The 18,692-nt window shown below is 39.4% G+C and overlaps 1 long non-coding RNA gene across 1 annotated transcript; it reads right to left on the reverse strand.

Annotated features, from left to right (window-relative positions):
* Positions 1 to 7,121: 7,121 nt before the first annotated feature.
* On the reverse strand, positions 7,122 to 17,027 carry LOC143437324 (uncharacterized). Its single transcript, XR_013106855.1, has 3 exons — positions 16,870 to 17,027; positions 9,710 to 9,772; positions 7,122 to 9,129 (listed from the first exon to the last, which is right to left on the reverse strand). It is a non-coding gene; the product is annotated as an uncharacterized LOC143437324 (long non-coding RNA).
* Positions 17,028 to 18,692: the final 1,665 nt, after the last annotated feature.

The raw sequence follows: 18,692 nt of genomic DNA on the forward strand, positions 1-18,692 counted from the left end.
AAAAAAAAAAAACCCAAAATAATAATAATAATAATAATAATAATAATAATAATAATAATAATAATAAATCCAAGAAAAAAAAGAATGTGTTACTATTTTAGTTTACTAAAAAATTAAATGTATGCCCTCCTAAGCACTAGGTACAGCATTCTTTATCATAAACACTAGAGGCCACGATTGTTCAGCCACTATCTTTTTTATTTTGGAAAGTTTTGATAGAGGTGTATCTCGAAGACACAACATGATCCAATAGTCAACATTTCTGACTCTTACATGGGATCCCCAGTTTCGGTTTTGAGGCATCTGATATTGTAGGTATCTATAACTGGAAAATTAGTCTGGGGAGCCAAAATATCAATAAAGTACTTAAATTGAAAACAAAGTTTTGGTTTTCTAATCATGGTTTTTCCAATCATGTTCTATGAATGCACGGAAGGAAATATACATGGCTATGGTGTGAATATAAAATAATAATAAAGTAAATAATAAATATAAAATGTCTCACCCAGGTTCACGTGTTAAACCAGCTGTATGTGCTGTTGTGGGAGGATGTGTGTCATCAGTGGAAGAGGCAGGAACATGAATTTCAAGGTCTTCGGGCCTCATTCGTTCTCTGTTCTCTCTCTGTCAACTCCTCCAGAATGTGGCCTCAACTCACAGTATGATCTGCCCCTGTGACTATGGAGTAATCTTTTGCAAAATCTTTGGCCAAAATAAATCCATTCTTAGGTATCTGGCAACAGCAATGCAAACTCTGAGTAACACCCACAAAAATAATCTGATGCACTACTCACCAAAATCCTGATTAAATCACTGCAGATTTATTTCACAAGTTCTTAAACTTTTAAATGAAGCGCATTCCTGATATAGGTAGATTTAAACTGTTTACAGTAAACTAAATAACTGATAACAATTGCAGAACAAAATGTGCCAATCTTCAAGTGAAACCTCACAAAACCTAGGATTAACCAATAAAATTTATTTGTGAAACAAACCCAGAGAGCTCAAGGGAAAACAGACTGTGCAAGTCAGAGGGCACATAAGCATAACAAATTGCTAACATTGGCTATCTCAAAGACAGGGCAATCCACATTACTACAGGCTGGCTCAAAGACAGGGCAATCCACATTGCTACAGGCTATCTCAAAGACAGGGCAATCCACATTGCTACAGGCTATCTCAAAGACAGGGCAATCCACATTGCTAAATTCTACACTGCAAAAAGTATCATGTTAAACCAAGATTATATGTTGGCTTTGCAATGAAAATATCTTATTCACAATCTGTAGAAAGATGAGAGATAACAAACATCAATAGAAACAGTGAATTCTATAGTGTTAGTTGATCTTAAGATTAAGTTATTATAAATTGCAAGAGTATTTTTATATACTTTAGCCCTTAATTGAAGTTACAATTTAAATAAGAATGGGAAGTAAATGAAACTGCTAGTTATTCAGAACATCAATATATAGATGCTGGTAGGTCCTGAGAGATTCTTGTTAATTAAAATTACTTAGAAGCTAGATTCTTTGTCAGTGGTAATCAAATAACCAAATCTATTTAAAAGAAACCAACTGTTATATTGGAATATTAAAAAATAAATATTAAAAATATATATAAATATAAATATAACAAAATAAATATAAATATAAAAAATATAAAAAAAAATATAAAGAAATCTTAGAAATAAGATTCCATTTATGGAGTAATATAAAAAATACTTACAACAAGGAATAGACTGAATTAGTCCAAGATCTGGGAAGGTCACAGGAAGAGAAATTCCGGGAAGATCACTTTGGTTTGAATGTTTGGTAGTTTGCTCAGCCCAAGCCACCACCTTTTTTCTCTCTACTAAACTTTCAATATCTTTGAAGTGATTTAATGATTTAATTTAATTAATGATTTAATTTAATTAAATTATGAAATGATTTAATTATGAAATGATTTAATTTAATTAATGATTAAATAATTTAATTAAATTAAATCACTAAATGATTTCCTATGTAACTTTACTTGACAAATTTTCTAAGCCTGCACCAAGTCTATGTGAGGCCAAACTGTCCTTTTTAAAAACAACTCTCTCTGCTCACTCTCTACCTTAATACTCATGAAAGTATTAATATTAGTTTTTTTACAATTCAAATTTGTCTTGTAGAAAATTGAAAATGTTAATATTCTTTTTTTCACAATTCATTTCTCTTGTAGAAAATTGAAAATATTAATATTAGTTTTCTTACAATTCAAATTTGTCTTGTAGAAAATTGAAAATATTTTTTTTTTTTTGGTTTTTTGAGACAGGGTTTCTCTGTGTAGCCCTGGCTGTCCTGATACTCACTCTGTAAACCAGGCTGGCCTTAAACTCAGAAATCCGCCTGCCTTTGCCTCCCAAGTGCTTGGATTAAAGGTGTGCTCCACCAGCGCCCGGCTGAAAATTGAAAATATGAATATTAGTTTTTTCACAGTTCAAATTTGTTTTGTAGGAAATGTTCTACAGGTGGTCCTCGTAGTTTCTATGTGATCCTGTGAGTTATTAGACATTAGGCACTTAGCACTTGGAGAAAGAACTTGGAGGCACTAGGGACTAGGAACTAGGGACTCAAGACTTGAGACTTGGACTACAAAGAGAGACTGAAGAATAAACAGGATTGAGTCACACTCTGTTGGGTCTCCATTCTGTGAGTCCATCCTCACTCTCTCTCTTGCTGAACCCTGACCAGCAGACCCGAGCAGCTCAGGGCAGTGAAGGCTCTTACAGTTTAGCCCCCAAGGCTTTTGGCAGAGCGGGTTCAAACATTGACAGAGCGGTCTGCAACATTTTGGCCCTCAAGCGTGTGGCAGCTTGACCGCAGCACTGGCAGATGGTATGATGTAAGAATCAAGTATGGAGGATTAACTCAGTAAAAATTTTTACAGGAAAATTCACAACACTTGAACAAGTAACACAAAAATGTGTATTTAGATGCTGCAAATATCCAAAGGCAAATATATGGTCACAGGCTTACAAATGCAGGATTTATGACAATGCTATACTAAATTCACATCCTGGCTATGCTACCTGTTTTTTGTTTTGTTTTAGTAGCATTAATAAGTTCAAAATCTGCTTAAGTAACATTAATAAAAAATTTTCATTTCTTCATATATCTATATGAGTAACAATACCCAAAACTGGACTACACGAGTTACTCGTTTTTTCAAATGTCTATCTACAGAGTTACTCTAATTATATTTCCCACTGCAGACTGAGGGTCAGACTACAGCCTTACCAGATGTTGTCTGAAGGTCCTCACCCTAGTGCCAACTTGACTTCTTGGTAATGATGATCTGACTACATAGAAAAATCATAGAGGATAGATGCAAAAACAATCAAACAAAATCCCCACTCATTTCTACTTGTCTCAGGCTCTGGCTGAATCTTTCATGCACTGTGACAGCCAATTCTGAGAACATCTAACTATCATAAAAGGCCAGTGAAAGAAGAACACAAACTGGAAAAAAATTGAAGAAAGCCTATTTAGTCCCAAATCATAGGAAGCCTGCTTGTTAAGATAAAGGATAGAACAGGAAGTGAAGATCCACTTAAATATATTTAAAGTGCAAATTATACTAGCCCTCACCAAACTCCCAAAAGTTAACAAAATGATGTAAGTATTAAAAAAAAATCAAGCCAGGCGCAGGACTTAAACCCCAGCACCCAGAGACAGAGGGCAGGCAGATCTCTGTGAGTTTGAGGGCAGCCTGGTCTACACAGTGAGTGCCAGGACAGTGAGGGCTATACAGAAAACCCTGACTCAAAAAACAAAACAAAATTCTGACAATTAGCTTTCCTGTGTAAAACCATTATGACCCTTTAGATAATCAATAGTAGCATATCCAACAAAAAAAATGCATGTATTACTGGCAAGAATATACACCATTAACAATACATGTTCTATGCTGCTACAGCAGACTAGACAAATGCACATGTGGAAAACAGCTGTGTCAGAAATATAGTAAACCACACATTTAAATAACTAACATTATTTGGATTTGTACTAAAAAGTCAGACCCCACAAGCAGACCATCATGTACTTAGGTGATGCCATGTGAATGTTCTCTCTATTTTAATTGGTCAATAAAAGTAACAGAGCCTGTGATTGGATAGTTGTGGGGAAAGGTGGGACTGGAGGCTCAAAGGGGGGTGGCAGGTAGAGAGAGAAAAAGAGAGAAGGAAGAAGGGAGGAGGAAGCCACTATGAACCAGAACCACCTGGCCGGGAGAAACCACAATTAATAAGGAGTGTTAGCGTTGGGAAATAAGTCAGTATTGTATTAGATTTGCTCAACCTTGACATATGACTTATAATTACAATATTTGGATTGTGTGTCATGTATATATATATATATATATATATATATATATATATATATATATATATATATATGGGCTATTAGGGTTGGAAATTTTAACAACAAATTGGTTTACCTAATGTCCAGCTTAGAACCGAACTATGCTGAGATGAAAATCCACCCCTATTCCCCACAAAATAAACAACGAGGGCTTCACTTTAAAGCTGCATCAGGGTGGAAATTAAGCATGCAATGAGTCTAAGGGGTTTACAGAGAGCTGACTGAGAGGCTCCCTCCCCAATCTCCAAGCAAACCTAGGCAACCAGAGGTAGCTTCCCAACCCTGAGCTGGGACACAAGGTGGCGCCAATGTCACAACATAGTTGGGGTTCCCTAAAAGAAAAACCAGGGACCCGAAGTCAAGGCTGCCAGAGAAGCAGCCTTCACAACTGGAGATCAGCATCTGAAAAGACAGCAGCTATCTTTCCAAAGCTTTCTCACAGACACAGAGAGCTGATCTAGGCATCTGGGCCCTAAGTCAACCTTCCCATGTACACTGTCTGATTTCCCATATCCCCCCCCCCCAACCCTCACACACTTCTAAAGAGGACACAGGACAGCCAAACCAGCTCTCACTGCAGGCTGCCTGAAATCAATACACTGCAGGCTACAGCCCAGACAACAGATCAGAGGGCTCACAACCACAAAAGCCAAGGGTCTTTGTGCTGTCAGCCCCTCCCTACTAATAAAAGAATCAGAAAGGACCACAGAAAGGACCACTAAGTCCTAAACCAAACACCAAAGAAAAGCAAAGACACCAAAGAATAAGATCAAATAATAAAAACTAAAATAGTGCCAGGCGGTGGTGACGCTCCCCTTTAATCCCAGCACTTAGGAGGCAGAGGCAGGGGGATGAGGGTGGTGGAATAACAATCAATAATCAATAAAAATCAATAATCAATAAATGGTAATCAATAATTATCAATACTAATTGGTAACCAATAATGATTAATAATTGATGGCACACACTTTTAATCTCAGCACTTAGGAGGCAAAGGCAGGCGTATTTCTGGGTTTGAGGCCAGCCTGGTCTACAGAGTGAGTTCCAGGACGGCCAGGGCTACACAGAGAAACCCTGTCTCAAAAAAAACCAAAATAAATAAATTTAAAAACAAAACAAACAAACAAAAAAAACCCAAACAAACAAACAAGAAACAAATATGGAGTTAGTCCTGTTAAGGGCCTGCTCCTTAGAGATATTCTTTTCAGACTGACAATATGGCTCTCTCCTGACTTCTGTGGCAAAACCAAATGTTTTCTGCTGTATATGTACCCTTTCCCAAGCAAAAAAAAAAAAAAAAAAAAAAAAAAAAAAAAAAACCATCAGATCCTTTCTTAGGAAAATCACAAGCATGCACCACAAAGAATATCACGGCCAACCCTAATTCTAAGTCCCTGAGAGATGAAGACCCTGAGAGATGAAGTGAAGCCTGGGTCCCTCTACGGACTCCAAAATGTTGGAAATGCCAAAGCGGTGAGACATCTGCCAGCAAGAGTGGCTTACACGGAGTGGAACCAGCCTATTAGAGATTTATTCTGAAAAAAAAAAAAAAGCCGGGCAGTGGTCATACACGTCTTTAATCCCAGCACTTGGGAGGCAGAGGCAGGGGGATGACAGTGATGGAATAACTATCAATAATCGATGCCAATCAATAATCAATAAATGGTAATCAAAAATTATCAATACTAATGGATGACCAATAATGATCAATAATTGATGTCACACACCTTTAATGCCAGCACTCAGGAGGCAGAGGCAGGCGGATTTCTGAGGTCAAGGCCAGCCTGGTCTACAGAGTGAGTGCCAGGACAGCCAGGGCTACACAGAGAAACCCTGTCTCAAAAAAAATAAAAAATATATTCTGCAGGCAGAAAAGACGGAGGGATGGAGCCATCTAAGCCCTCAGATATCACATATTAAGCTAGAGAACTGGGTTTCAACCTTCCTAATGCTGTATCCTTTTAACACAATTCCTTGTGTTGTGGTGACCCCCAACTGTAAAACTATTTTCATGGCTACTTCATGACCATCATTTTAATACTGTCATGAATAATCATGTAAATATCTGGTTTCAGATGGGTCATGGCCCACAGCTGGGAATTGCTGAGCTGGGGATTCGGTGATTCCATGCTGTGTTATCAGTCTTGTTTGGTCCAGCATTTTATGCCCCCATTCCTCCTTTTAGGAATAGTCATGTGTATCTGTGCCATTGTATGCTGAAGTTAATTCACTATTTGAACTCACAGGGATTTATTGAGACTGTGGAAGACTAAGGGGCTTCTGAAGTAGGATTAAATACACTTTGCATTATCACAATGGCCTCTGATCCTTTGGGGCCTGGGAGTGGAATGTAGTGGTTTGAGTGAGAATGTCTACCATAGGCTCAAATATCTGAACCCTGGTGGTAGCTTAAAAGGCTACACCTCTCTAGAGGCAGGCTCTGAGGATAGTATGTAGACTAGCCTCAATTCCAGTTCACTCTCTGCTCTTGTTTGGGGTTTAACATGTGATCTCTCAGCTCCCTGCCATGATGGTCTCATCCTTCTGGAAGCACAAGCCAAAATATTCTCTTCCATAAACTACCTTGGTTTTTTTATTTTTATTTATTTTTATTTTTTTTTATTTTTATTTTTTTACAGCAACAGAAAAGTAAATAATACAGATTATAAATAATTGAGGATTAAAACAAATTTTTTTCTTAATTCTAAAAAGTTCACAATAAAATTGGGCACCAAAAAAGTAAAATGTACTCAACCTCTGTATTCCACTAAATATTTCAGACAGCATCCCATCCTCCTGCGTAGCAGAACTGCTCCTCCAGCGTCTGGATCTTGGCAGCCATGTACTCATCCTAATCAACCAAGAAAAGGCAAGACAATAAACAACAGTTACAGCTCCCTGCTGTAATAGTCAGTCCGACAGCCTGCCCAGCAGAGTCAATAGCTCTGGAAATGAAGTAATGGAGGCAGTGGTACTTTCTAGAACCCAAAAGTGCATGTGGCTGGATAGAATATGCAGGCAACTCTGGAGGATGAGACCCAAAGAGAATGTCTGAGGGGATCCTGTTGGCTAAAGGGTTATGCCAGTTTGAGGCCAGAGATGTCCTACCCCCAGAAGAATCTCTCCTCCAATGAGTCCAAATAGCTACTTAAAGGGTGTGGCTCATAGCAGACCATGTCCCATGCCTACCACTACTGTGTAGCCCACTGTCCAGCTATGAACCAACATGCATGCACTGAACTGCTATGAGCGAGAAAAATAAAGTTGTAAGACAAACCTAAGCTTTTTAAAAGGCAAGATGTTAGCAGTGGGGGCAGGGGTCATAGGCAAAAACACAAAAGCAGAAACTGAACAGTTCTGATAGTAAATCCCACTGTACTGAGGTAACTGACATGCAGTTGTGCCATGGGGAGACAGAAAAGCAGTACTTTTTTTTTGTCTTGAATATTCTCCTAAAGAAGCACAAAGTTTCTCGGGAAGCTTATACTGCATACAACTGACAACTACAAAAGTCCCTAAAAGACCACATGTGGCAATTTTCTATCCCATTTTCTGGAGCTGGGGCTGGGAGAAGGAGAGAACAAGCTGTCAACTGAATCATACCACATGTGTACAAACCACCCCTGTCACTACAGGACCACCCATTGTCCAGCATAGACCCAAGATAAGCACAACTAGAAGCTGATTGGGAAGGAGAGTTGCATCAGGATGACCTCCCGGACAAGGTCAAAGAAAGAATGTGGGCTTTAAGGTTCAACAGACTGAGTTCATATCTCAGCTCCACCACTGCTAACCTAGTGACCCAAACCAAAAATCCTTCCTTTTTAGGCCCTCATCTCCTCAGAGGCTAAATGAGATAGCCCTGCATATTCCCATCAGGTACTGGAGCAGGTAAGTCGACCAGACAACAAACCACATGAAACCCAATCAACTGGCATGGAATTGCCCTCCATCACCATAACATGCCAAGGGGTAGCTATGGGTTCTCTCTTACTTCCATATGTACTCAGTACAGGTAGAGTAGGCAAGGACTGGGGATTAGGCAAAGTGAAGAAAAGTTCAGAAGTCTTTGCTTAACAAATGGTGGGTAAGACCTTCAAATATCACCAAACAACCCCTGACATTAAAGATGATTTAGTATGTAAAGGAATATGAACTATTAATGGATTGAAAGACTTGGATACAATTTACAAAATTCGCATTCACAAATATATACAGAGATGAAATCCTCCGGAGTTGATAAACACACTCAGGTAAAGAACAGCTAATGAAAATGCCAAGGAAAGGGTACTGACTGATTTCAGGTAAGAACTATTTAAACTGACTCCAGCATTTATGCAGAAGAACAAGGGGCCAAGAAGGGCCAAACTCTCTTGATAAACTAGAGACTTGCCTTGCCATGGAGACTTAGAAAGTTATAGTAACACAGAAAAAAAGACTCATGCACATGTGAAAACCTAGGTAGTATCATGTATCTGTAGAAGGAATCAATGAAGCTAGAATACACAGAAGGTAAAAATTAGATTTCTGTCCTGTGTCAAACATGAATAATAATCCACATGCATTCAGGTCTTAAATACATGAATAAAAACTTTGAAAAACATAAAAGCTCCTCCTCCCTTAAGTCAGCAGTTCCTGAGTGCCCATGTGATAGCAGGCATCATAGAATTATTAGGATGTCCGATCCTCCTGCATAGCAGAAATGCTCTTCCAGCATCTGGATCTTGGCAGCCATGTACTCATCCTACAACCAAAAAAAGGCAAAACAATAAACAACAGTTACAGCTCCCTGCCACAGAATTAACTTAAAAGACCACTGACAGATTTATAAATAGTCTCCCTTTTTTAAACCTAAAATAATTAGGCTTCACTGTTTTGATTACCATGTCTTTAAAGTAAATCTACAGGTGACAACAATGGTATGTGTTGTCCAAACTGCAAACAACTTGTTTTTACTGATTATTAAAATTTTATATATTCCCTGTATTTTCTCAAAATAGACACATGAAAAAAAAATGTTTTACTATATATAGATGATTAACTGACAATACTATGTACTAGATACTTATATATTTTTCCCAATTCTCGGTATTACTAGCAATGCTGAGATAAACTAAAATATATTAAATTGTTCTGTGCAAGAATATCTACTTCCTCAGGACAAAATCCTTGACAGTAAAATAAACTTTAAGGGTTAGAGTTTATGAAAACTGAAAATACAGAGTTGGTGTATAAAGTCACATGTTATACCCGAAGACATATCATAAAATAAAAATAACAAAAATTATCTAGACATGTAAATATCTTTAATCATTAAAACACACCTGTTTCCCAGCCATCATTTTCTGCTTGCTTCCTGCAACACTGCCTTATGGTGGCTGGAACTTCTGTATGGGGAGAAAAAAAATAAGTTAATTTTATACCATAATGTACTCTTCATTGATCTTCTATCAAGGGAAATGGGAAATTTGAAAATTTAAATGTCTGATTAACGCAAGACACAAGATTACTGCCAAGTAAACCTTATCAAAATGCATTATTCTCAGGTTGCTTTATCTGTTCTATCTGTCCAGAGAACATCCTCCCTACCATTTAAGCCTCATATGAAATTCTCAATTTTTCAACTGGGTCAGGGGGGTCGATGGAGAAAGAATCTATGCCCTACTGAATAACAACACTTAACATTCACTTTGCATAAAATATCGATAAGTCCAACTAACAGTCACTTACTTTTTCCTGCTAACTAGTTAAACAATCTACTAAAATATTCCCTTTATCATCTGACCTAAAATGTGCCTTAAACCGTGTCATATTATCCACTCAAGAAAACACAGACAGTATAACACATTCGCCATACAAATGCATCCCCCAAGAAGTTCATTAAAAGAACACATCATATGCCAGGCAGTGGTTGTGCACGTCTTTAATCCCAGCACTTGGGAGGCAGAGGCAGGGGGATGACGGTGCTGGAATAACGATCAATAATCAATGCCGATCAATGATCAATAAACAGTAAACAATAATTGTCAATACTGATTGATAACCAATAATGATCGATAATTGATGGCACACATCTTTAATCCCAGCACTTGGGAGGCAGAGGCAGGTGGATTTCTGAGTTCGAGGCCAGCCTGGTGTACAGAGTGAGTTCCAGGACAGCCAGGGCTACACAGAGAAACCCTGTCTCAAACCCCTCCCCCCCCCAAAAAAATAGTAATTCATTTGCTAACTCTTTTAAGAGCACCTTATGCTCACCAGGGTTCCTACTGAGGAAAAGCAGTGAGAAAATTTTTAGTGATGGTGTAGTGAGGAGGGTAGACAAGTCTGACACTGAGATAGATGCTAAGATTATGGATATGGATCAGGGGTGCAGCACTTGCCTACCATTCAAGAGGAGGTGGGCTTGGTGTCAATACTGAAAAAAACCCCAGAAAACCAAGCAAACCCCATAGAAAACTAAAACTGAATTTTCTATACAAAATTGTCCCAAGGCAAAGACACCTCCCAAGTAGTGGAAATTAGTTAAGAATCAGAGGAGAACAAAATTTACAAAGATCTGCTACTTCTCCCCAAATGGGATTCTTTCCCCTCTGAGAATAGATATAGTCTGTCAGCTCCAGAGGAGGGGCTGAAAAGTGGGCCATGTTTTCAACAAACACTAAATTAATGAGAACTGGAGTCTAAAAATCTTCCTAATATACTGATCTCTGTATTAGGTTGTTAGTATCTTAGAAATAAGAACAAACTAGAAGTAAACAATTAAGTTTCCCAGAAATTAAACCCAACTCTGTTAGAAGTCCGCGCGTAGCTTAGAACACACAACACCAAACTAAACAATTCCAAGGGGAAGGGGAGTTATTCAGGGCAAAGATGGCGGGGAGAGAAATAGAAGAAGAAGATGGAAGAAGAGAGCGAAGTCAGGGGGTTCCACCTGTTTTATATGGGTGGTGACAGAGCCTCTCCCAGGTAAAGGTGAGGTAACCAGGTGGATTCTGGGAATGTATGGCTGTTGCCTTGGCAACAATGTGGGTGGTCACCTAGATGTGAGGCCACTGGGTTCAGAGCCTGATACCAAGAACCTCACATTAATTTATCTGTGAAGTGGACTGGAGTAACCCTGGCAAGAAGCAACTGGCTAGAACAACTGTATTCCACTATGACAGCATATTTGTTCACTCTACAGTCAATTTACAAATACAACTGGGACACAAAGAAATAAACTATACAAATGAGAACAATCTAAGAACAAAATTATTGGGTAGAGAACTTTAGCCTTTTCAATAACCACGCTATTTTCAAGGAGATAAAGCAAAGGATAAAAGTTAACTTATAAAAATCTTTAACCTTAAAACAAATTACAAATTTGTTTTAAGTTCAAGCCAACAGAGGCTAGCTAGCTATGCAGCCAGAGCCTATCTCAAACACACCAATCACCAAAATAAGTAAGTGCAACTGCCCCCGAGTGATGAGTAATCAATTCAATATCATATCCAGATGTAAAATGCTACCTTACCTTCACTTAGAGTCACAAGAAAAATTTGTTAGCTAAAACAAATATACAATGAGTTAATTGGTATGCACATTTAGTCACATGACATAACTCATGATGTGACACAAATGCAGAGAAAGCAACCTGTGGCAACTCGAGGATAAGGTGAAATAAGCTTAGTTTGGGCCCACTCCTATCTCTCTTCTCAATACCTTGTCCCTTACCTTAACCATCAGTTTTCTACTTAGTTACTTACAACTGAAGACATTAAGTACAGTGGAATCCACGGACATCTGTAATCAGTTCAATACCTGGAACCTACACAGAAACCAGACTCCTACCAGATGCCCCTGACCTCCACTTGTTGAGGTTTAGTCTGTCACTATGTATTGTAATGCTAACTGCAGGCCCCCAAGGCCTGACTGTCTCAGAGACAAGAGAGTCCACACATAGACCCAAGTGATGCTATGTCATGTTGCGCCCAAATTATTTCTGACTGCTGAATAGAGATGCCAACAGTCAATACCTGATACCTGGACAGAAGAGACAGAAGCAGGTTTTAGCATTCCAGGACTTCCCCTGCATCAAAGAAGAACCTGGAGGGGAAAAGAAGATAAAGGGAAGAAGCTGCCATGGGTTAGGTGAGTCATAAAATAATGACCATGTGGGTTGGCTAATTGGAGTTAAAAGCAGCTTAGACAAAACATGGCAAATTATATAGTGGGATTATTGGCTGGGATAGAGACATAACAGCTAGAGGATCAATAGCTGCTCTTGTGCTAATTAAGGCTTACTGTAAATATAAACATTGTGTCTTTTATCTGAGAACTAAATGGCCAAAGGCAGGGTAGAACCCTTGAGTTGGGATTAAATAATTTCTACAACATCCACATACACAACTCCTGCACACTCACACACATAAAAATAATAAATGTAATTTTTAAGATTTATTTATTATATTTGTATGTGTATACTATAGCTATTTTTAGACATACCAGAAAAGGACATCAGATTCTATTACAGATAGATGGTTGTGACCCACCATGTGGTTGCTGGGAATTGAACTCAGGATCACTGGAAGAGTAGTCAGTGCTCTTAACTGCTGAGCCATCTCTCAGTTCCAATAAATGTAATTTTTAAAGAGGGTTAAAGCACTTGTCATTAAGCATCAGGACCCAAGTTCTATCACCAGAACCCCAGTGGTCTGACAACCTCCCTACTCCTTGTCCTCTGACCTCCATATATGCACACGAACACATATAGACATACATACACAGAATAAAATAAGGTCATTATAAATTACTTACTTTATGTATTTATTAAATGTTTTTCCCATCATCCCTTCTTGACCCAGACTCTCTTCTGTCTTTGGTTGACATAGCTCATTCCCCACATCTAACTCTCCTTTCCTCATGCCTATCATGCTTGCGTGTGTTTCTCCTCCCTTAATGTCCACTTTTAAATCTATATTAAATGCTTTATAAACTACAGTTCTGGGGACTAGACAAATTGGTTCCAGGTTAAAAAAAATCTTGCTGCTCATGCAGCCTGGAGTCCAAATCCCAGCATCCTTCAAACACCTGTGACTACAGCTTCCATGAATCAGACAACATCTTCTTAGGCAGAAATAATGAAAAACTGCTTGTAATTTGGAGGAACATACACTTACAAATATATGCAAAACTTTGTCCTTTTAAAATGTAGCTCACAAGAGAGTTAGGACCTGAGTCATGAGTCAAAGAGAAGTAAGTAAATATCCTGGTTCTTTTGTACCATGTGACCCAACCAAGTACTATTATCTCTATAAACATGTTTCTGAGTGTGCCAAATTTTTACGGTGCTTTTGAATATTAAATGGGAAACCACTTAGCAAAGAGTTCTGGAACAAAGCCCATCACATAGTAATTTACCAATTATTATTAAATGTTGGAACAAATGTTAAAAAGACAAGCAGTGTTTCATTTTCATTTTTAAGTGTCAGGCACATGGCTTAGAATCCTGATTTAAACTTGAGACTGAGATACAAAAGAAATTATAAAAAGCCATTTGCCAAAGATAAATGATAAGTAAAATATCTAGTATTATGTAAATATAATTGACATAGGCAGAATCATGAGTTTGTAAGAATAATTTGATGCATAATCTCAAGGTTTTTCTTATTAAATATATGATTTCATTTTCATAAACAATAAAGGAAAAAAACAACACATTTTTAAAAAGGAGAGCAAAGGTAAGTATGTAGAATATACTAGGTTGCTTTAAGCTCTAACTTGAGAACCAAAATATAACATGTAGGAAAAACTCCTTGTACAAACTGGTAGAAAACATCACACTAAAGATGATAAAAGACCTCTCCTTCCTGAACACTTCAAAACACAGACTTCCCTGAGATCTTCGTGTTTTCCTGTCTGGAAACAAGAAGGCCCAGTAACTTTGTCCATCACCACAATCGTATTTCCAGTAGAACATCAAAGGGAAACCTAGGAAAGCCACTCTGGTGGCTTTCTCACTCTCAGTACTTTTTATTTTATTCTAGACATACAGAGAAACTATTTAGAAAGTCAAATAAACTTTGGTAGGCAACAAACTTTCACTCAAAAACAATATAAAAACAAATTCTATTTTATTTTATGACAATAAAAATGTTGTCAGAAGACAGGCAATGGTAACACACTTTTTATCCCAGCACTGTGGATGCAGAGGTAGGTACGCAGATCACATGACTTTGAAACCAGCCTGATCTATAGGCTACCCAGGAAGAGGCAGGGCTTCACAGAAAAACCCTGCACCAAAAAAGAAACAACATTTTTGAAAGTGTGGGTTGAGCCAGGCGGTGATGGTGCACGCCTTTAATCCCAGCACTTGGGAGGCAGAGGCAGGGGGATGACGGGGATGGAATAACGATCAAAAATCGATGCCAATCAATAATCAATAAATGGTAATCAATAATCGTCAATACTAACTGATAACCAATAATGATCAATAATTCATGGCACACGCCTTTAATCCCAGCACTTGGGAGGCAGAGGCAGGGGGTGATGGGGATAGAACAACAATCAATAATCTTGCTGATCAATAATCAAAAAATGGTAATCAATAATTATCAATACTAATTGATAACCGATAATGATTAATAATTGGTGGCACACACCTTTAATCCCAGCACTTGGGAGGCAGAGGCAGGGGCATGACAGGGATGGAATAACGATCAATAATCAATAATCAATAATCAATAAGTGTGGGTTGTCTGCTTGTTTGATTTTAAGGGTTAGTGAGGTGTTCAATAAGTGAAGTGCTGCTCTGCCAGCAGGAGGGCCTCAGTTCAGACTCTTATTCACTTGAAATCTGCTGCACTGCCGCCTGTTTCTATCCACTCCAACACTTTGTCTGACAAGACACAGATCCTAGGAGTCAGCCAGTCCAGCCAAAATGGCAAGGCCAGGTTCAGTGCTTGACTCTAATATTAATGTAGAGAGCAGTGGAAGACATTGGGCATAGTCGTAGGGCCTCTACACACAGCATAGAAAACTCAGACCTATGTTCTTTAGCATGTATTAACTCAATTCCTCACTATAATGCTATGAAGTAGGTAATGCTATAGTCATCATATACAGCTGAAAAAAATGAAGCACCAGACGTCACTAACCAGTCCAGGCTCATGCAATCAGTAAATGGGGGCCGGCAGGATCTGGTCTGAAGATGTCACATGTTCAAATCAACTACAGGATCCATTTAGTTAGAAATTTTTACCAAGAGCCTATTAGATACCAGGCACAGTTGTAAGTACTAAGGATAAAATTATAAATAATCTAATGGATCTCTACCCTGTAGTTAGGGAGAGGAGAGCCACAAAGTCTAATGGGAATAAATAACAAGTGAAAAGTGTATCTAATAATAAATACAAATGAGAAAAATATTTAATTTAATACCAAACCAAAGAGTCAAAAATCAAAGAGAGAGACTTGCTTCTATTTTAGGAATCAGGAGTTCTCTCAAGTAAAGAACAGCAATAGAAGACAAAAACAACTACCACCAGCCAGAAGAGGTGTCCAGTGTATCTGCCTGGGTAGCATCCTGAAGCTCAATAGTGAGAGTCACGGGGTAAGGCTAAGGGTAAGTTGGCAGCTGCCCTGATGGCAAGGAGAAGGAGCTTAAATTCAATCCTGTACGTAACTCAGAGCTTTTCGAAGATTTTGAGCACAAAAAGTTCAATCCATGTTCTTTTTCAAAAGAACTTGGAAAACATCATTCTTATTATGTGAGGCACAGCAAGCAAAGTAAGGACACCAAATGACAGCACTAATCCCACAGTCTAAGGAAGACGACACTAGAACTTAAGACTTGCTTTTGTATAAGGTTTACAAGGAGATGAGATATTAAAAGAACCTACAACTTGTCTCTCAATAATCACTTTTCTCATACTCTCAAGTTCTGTTCAAAGAAAATTACATTTATAAATATCTATGAATACCCACATTGTTTCAGTTGGCATTATTGTTACTAGAAAAGAAGTAAAAAGTATTTTTGGTTGCTTTTTTTTTTCCAGTATTCTGCTTAACTTACCCTGTGACTTATTTTGGTTTTTATTTATGGAAACTATGCAAGGCAGAGAGAGAAACCGTACACTGGAGGTGAACAGCCAGAGGAAGCTGGAGAACCACAGCGCAGGCCCCTGTCGCCCCTACCCTGATCTGCAAAAGCTGGAGGAGCAGATGCTCCCACACACAGAAAATGAATGGCCCGGGTCGCACCAGCGCTGGAGGAAAGAGTGACTTGCGACACTGTCTCGGGGGCTCAGAGGCAGGCCCGTGGGCGCACAGGTCCGCGAACCATGCAGTGCAGGCAGCAGAGCTGGGGTGGCCGTACCGCGGCGGAGAGGGAACCGGGGGTCTCGGTTACACTGTTCGGCAGCCTGAGGTGTGAGGGCAGCGCGGACCGAGGCCTCCAGGCTCCCCGCCATTTCCAGACCCACCGGTCCCCGCGAGGGTCGCTCACCTTCCACGCCGCCACAACGCACGATACTTTGGCCTCGCTGTCGCCACTACCACTCAGTGCCCTCACCGCAGCCAGGAGGACTCTGGAGAAGGTAACCAGTCAGCAGGGCTCCGAGCAGCGCCATCTGCACCGCGCTGCAGCCCTCGCTTCCTCAGTCGCGGTGCCGCCTCGCGCCTCCACAGTGGCCCCGCCCCACTCCTCCCCCCACCAGGCTTCTCTAGCGCCCCGCCTCCATCCTCTGAGTGACTGTGCAGCTGCATGAGAGCTGCTTGCATTCAGTGTGCACAGTTTACAGGAGTTGCTAGGGCAGAGAGCCAGGCGACCCAGTCCCGGTCCTCCAGCCCAGTTGGGGATGGCATAGCCTTGTGGTCCATTGCTGGCTGGCAAAGAAGGCCTCTGTGGTATCCAATCTGAGACTCCATTGTTATTGCAATACTCTTTATTGTTGGAATACTCAAACACGAAGCCAACCAACTCCTCTCCCAAAGTCCAACACTTTACTTCCTCCAACTTAGACATTTGAAAAGAGTTTGCAAACACTCAGTACTCTTTTCAAAACTGACTTTGCAAACCTAACATTCCTTCCCCCCAGAAAGACAGGAGATATTCAAATAAAATCGCTCTGGATCTCCCTCTTTTTCACTCTCCTTCATAAATACAACTTCGGTATTACATCCCCATCCCTAGAAAGCTGCATGTTTCTCTGGACCCACATGAAAAAGATAGATACAGCTTAATTTCAGGAGTTACAGAGCTCCTAGATGTACCACCAGCACGTCATGTCATGAAATGCCAAAGGGAAGAAAAAAAAAAAAAAGAAAGAAACTGAAGATTTGGAAAATTGTTTTTAAAATTGTCTATACACAGCAGTTGTTTCTACTAAGAAAACTGACAAAGTTTATTTTTGAGACTGAAAAATGCACATGTTCCAACACCATTCACAAAATTCATTATATCCCAATAATTAGTTATAGCATGCCTTCTGTCCACCACTCACTGTACCATGCCTTTGTGCCAGTGGATGAACACATTGATTTCCTGTGTTCAAAAATACTTTTAGTGGCCGGGCAGTGGCCTAAATTTCTACTGTCTGAGAATAGGCTAGAAACTCTATCTTCTGCCTTTGATCTAATTTTTAAAGATCAAATGCCTCAATATTTTAATATCTACAATTAAATTCCCTTCTGCTTACTGTATAAGTCTATTCTTAGGCTTCTTAGCTGTCATGCCAGGAATCAATCCCAGAATTCCCATGGAACCCACTTTTAAAGAATTTGACTATATCCTGGCAAGACCTTTTCAAGTCTTCTCTAAAGCAGTTTTTCACTCAGTCTCTCTTCTGTGGAGCTTAATATTTCTGTATACTTAAACGATTACCATTATACTCCCTTCTGTCCCTAAAACCAATTAAATCAATTTTCCTTATTGATGTCCTTTTCCTGCTTTTTGGAGGCCAGCAGCCTTTTACTGTCTGCCTCTGCCTTCCTCCAAACAGCCTGTCTCTGCACAGCAAGGACTCCCAGCAGCTGTGAGCAGCACTTCCTAATAGTTCCAAAGCACAGGAAGAATTCCCCATGTGGTTCAGGCAAAATCTGTATTCCCTTCTATCTTTAAGAACAATTAAACCAAACTTTAGAATCCTGTCCTTTGATTACCTGCTTGTAAGAAGCAGGCACCTTTAGCTTTTCACATCTGGCTCCCTGCCTCAGAGCAGACATCCTGTCTCATTTCTCAGCAGGGAATCCTAGCACCTGTGAGCCCAGCCTGTCCCTGTGTTCCCTTGTTTAAGTTCCCCACCTCCCCCCGCCCCCAGAAACTGCAGC

Source organism: Arvicanthis niloticus, chromosome Y, assembly GCF_011762505.2.
Source record: "Arvicanthis niloticus isolate mArvNil1 chromosome Y, mArvNil1.pat.X, whole genome shotgun sequence".
Lineage (NCBI taxonomy): Eukaryota > Metazoa > Chordata > Mammalia > Rodentia > Muridae > Arvicanthis > Arvicanthis niloticus.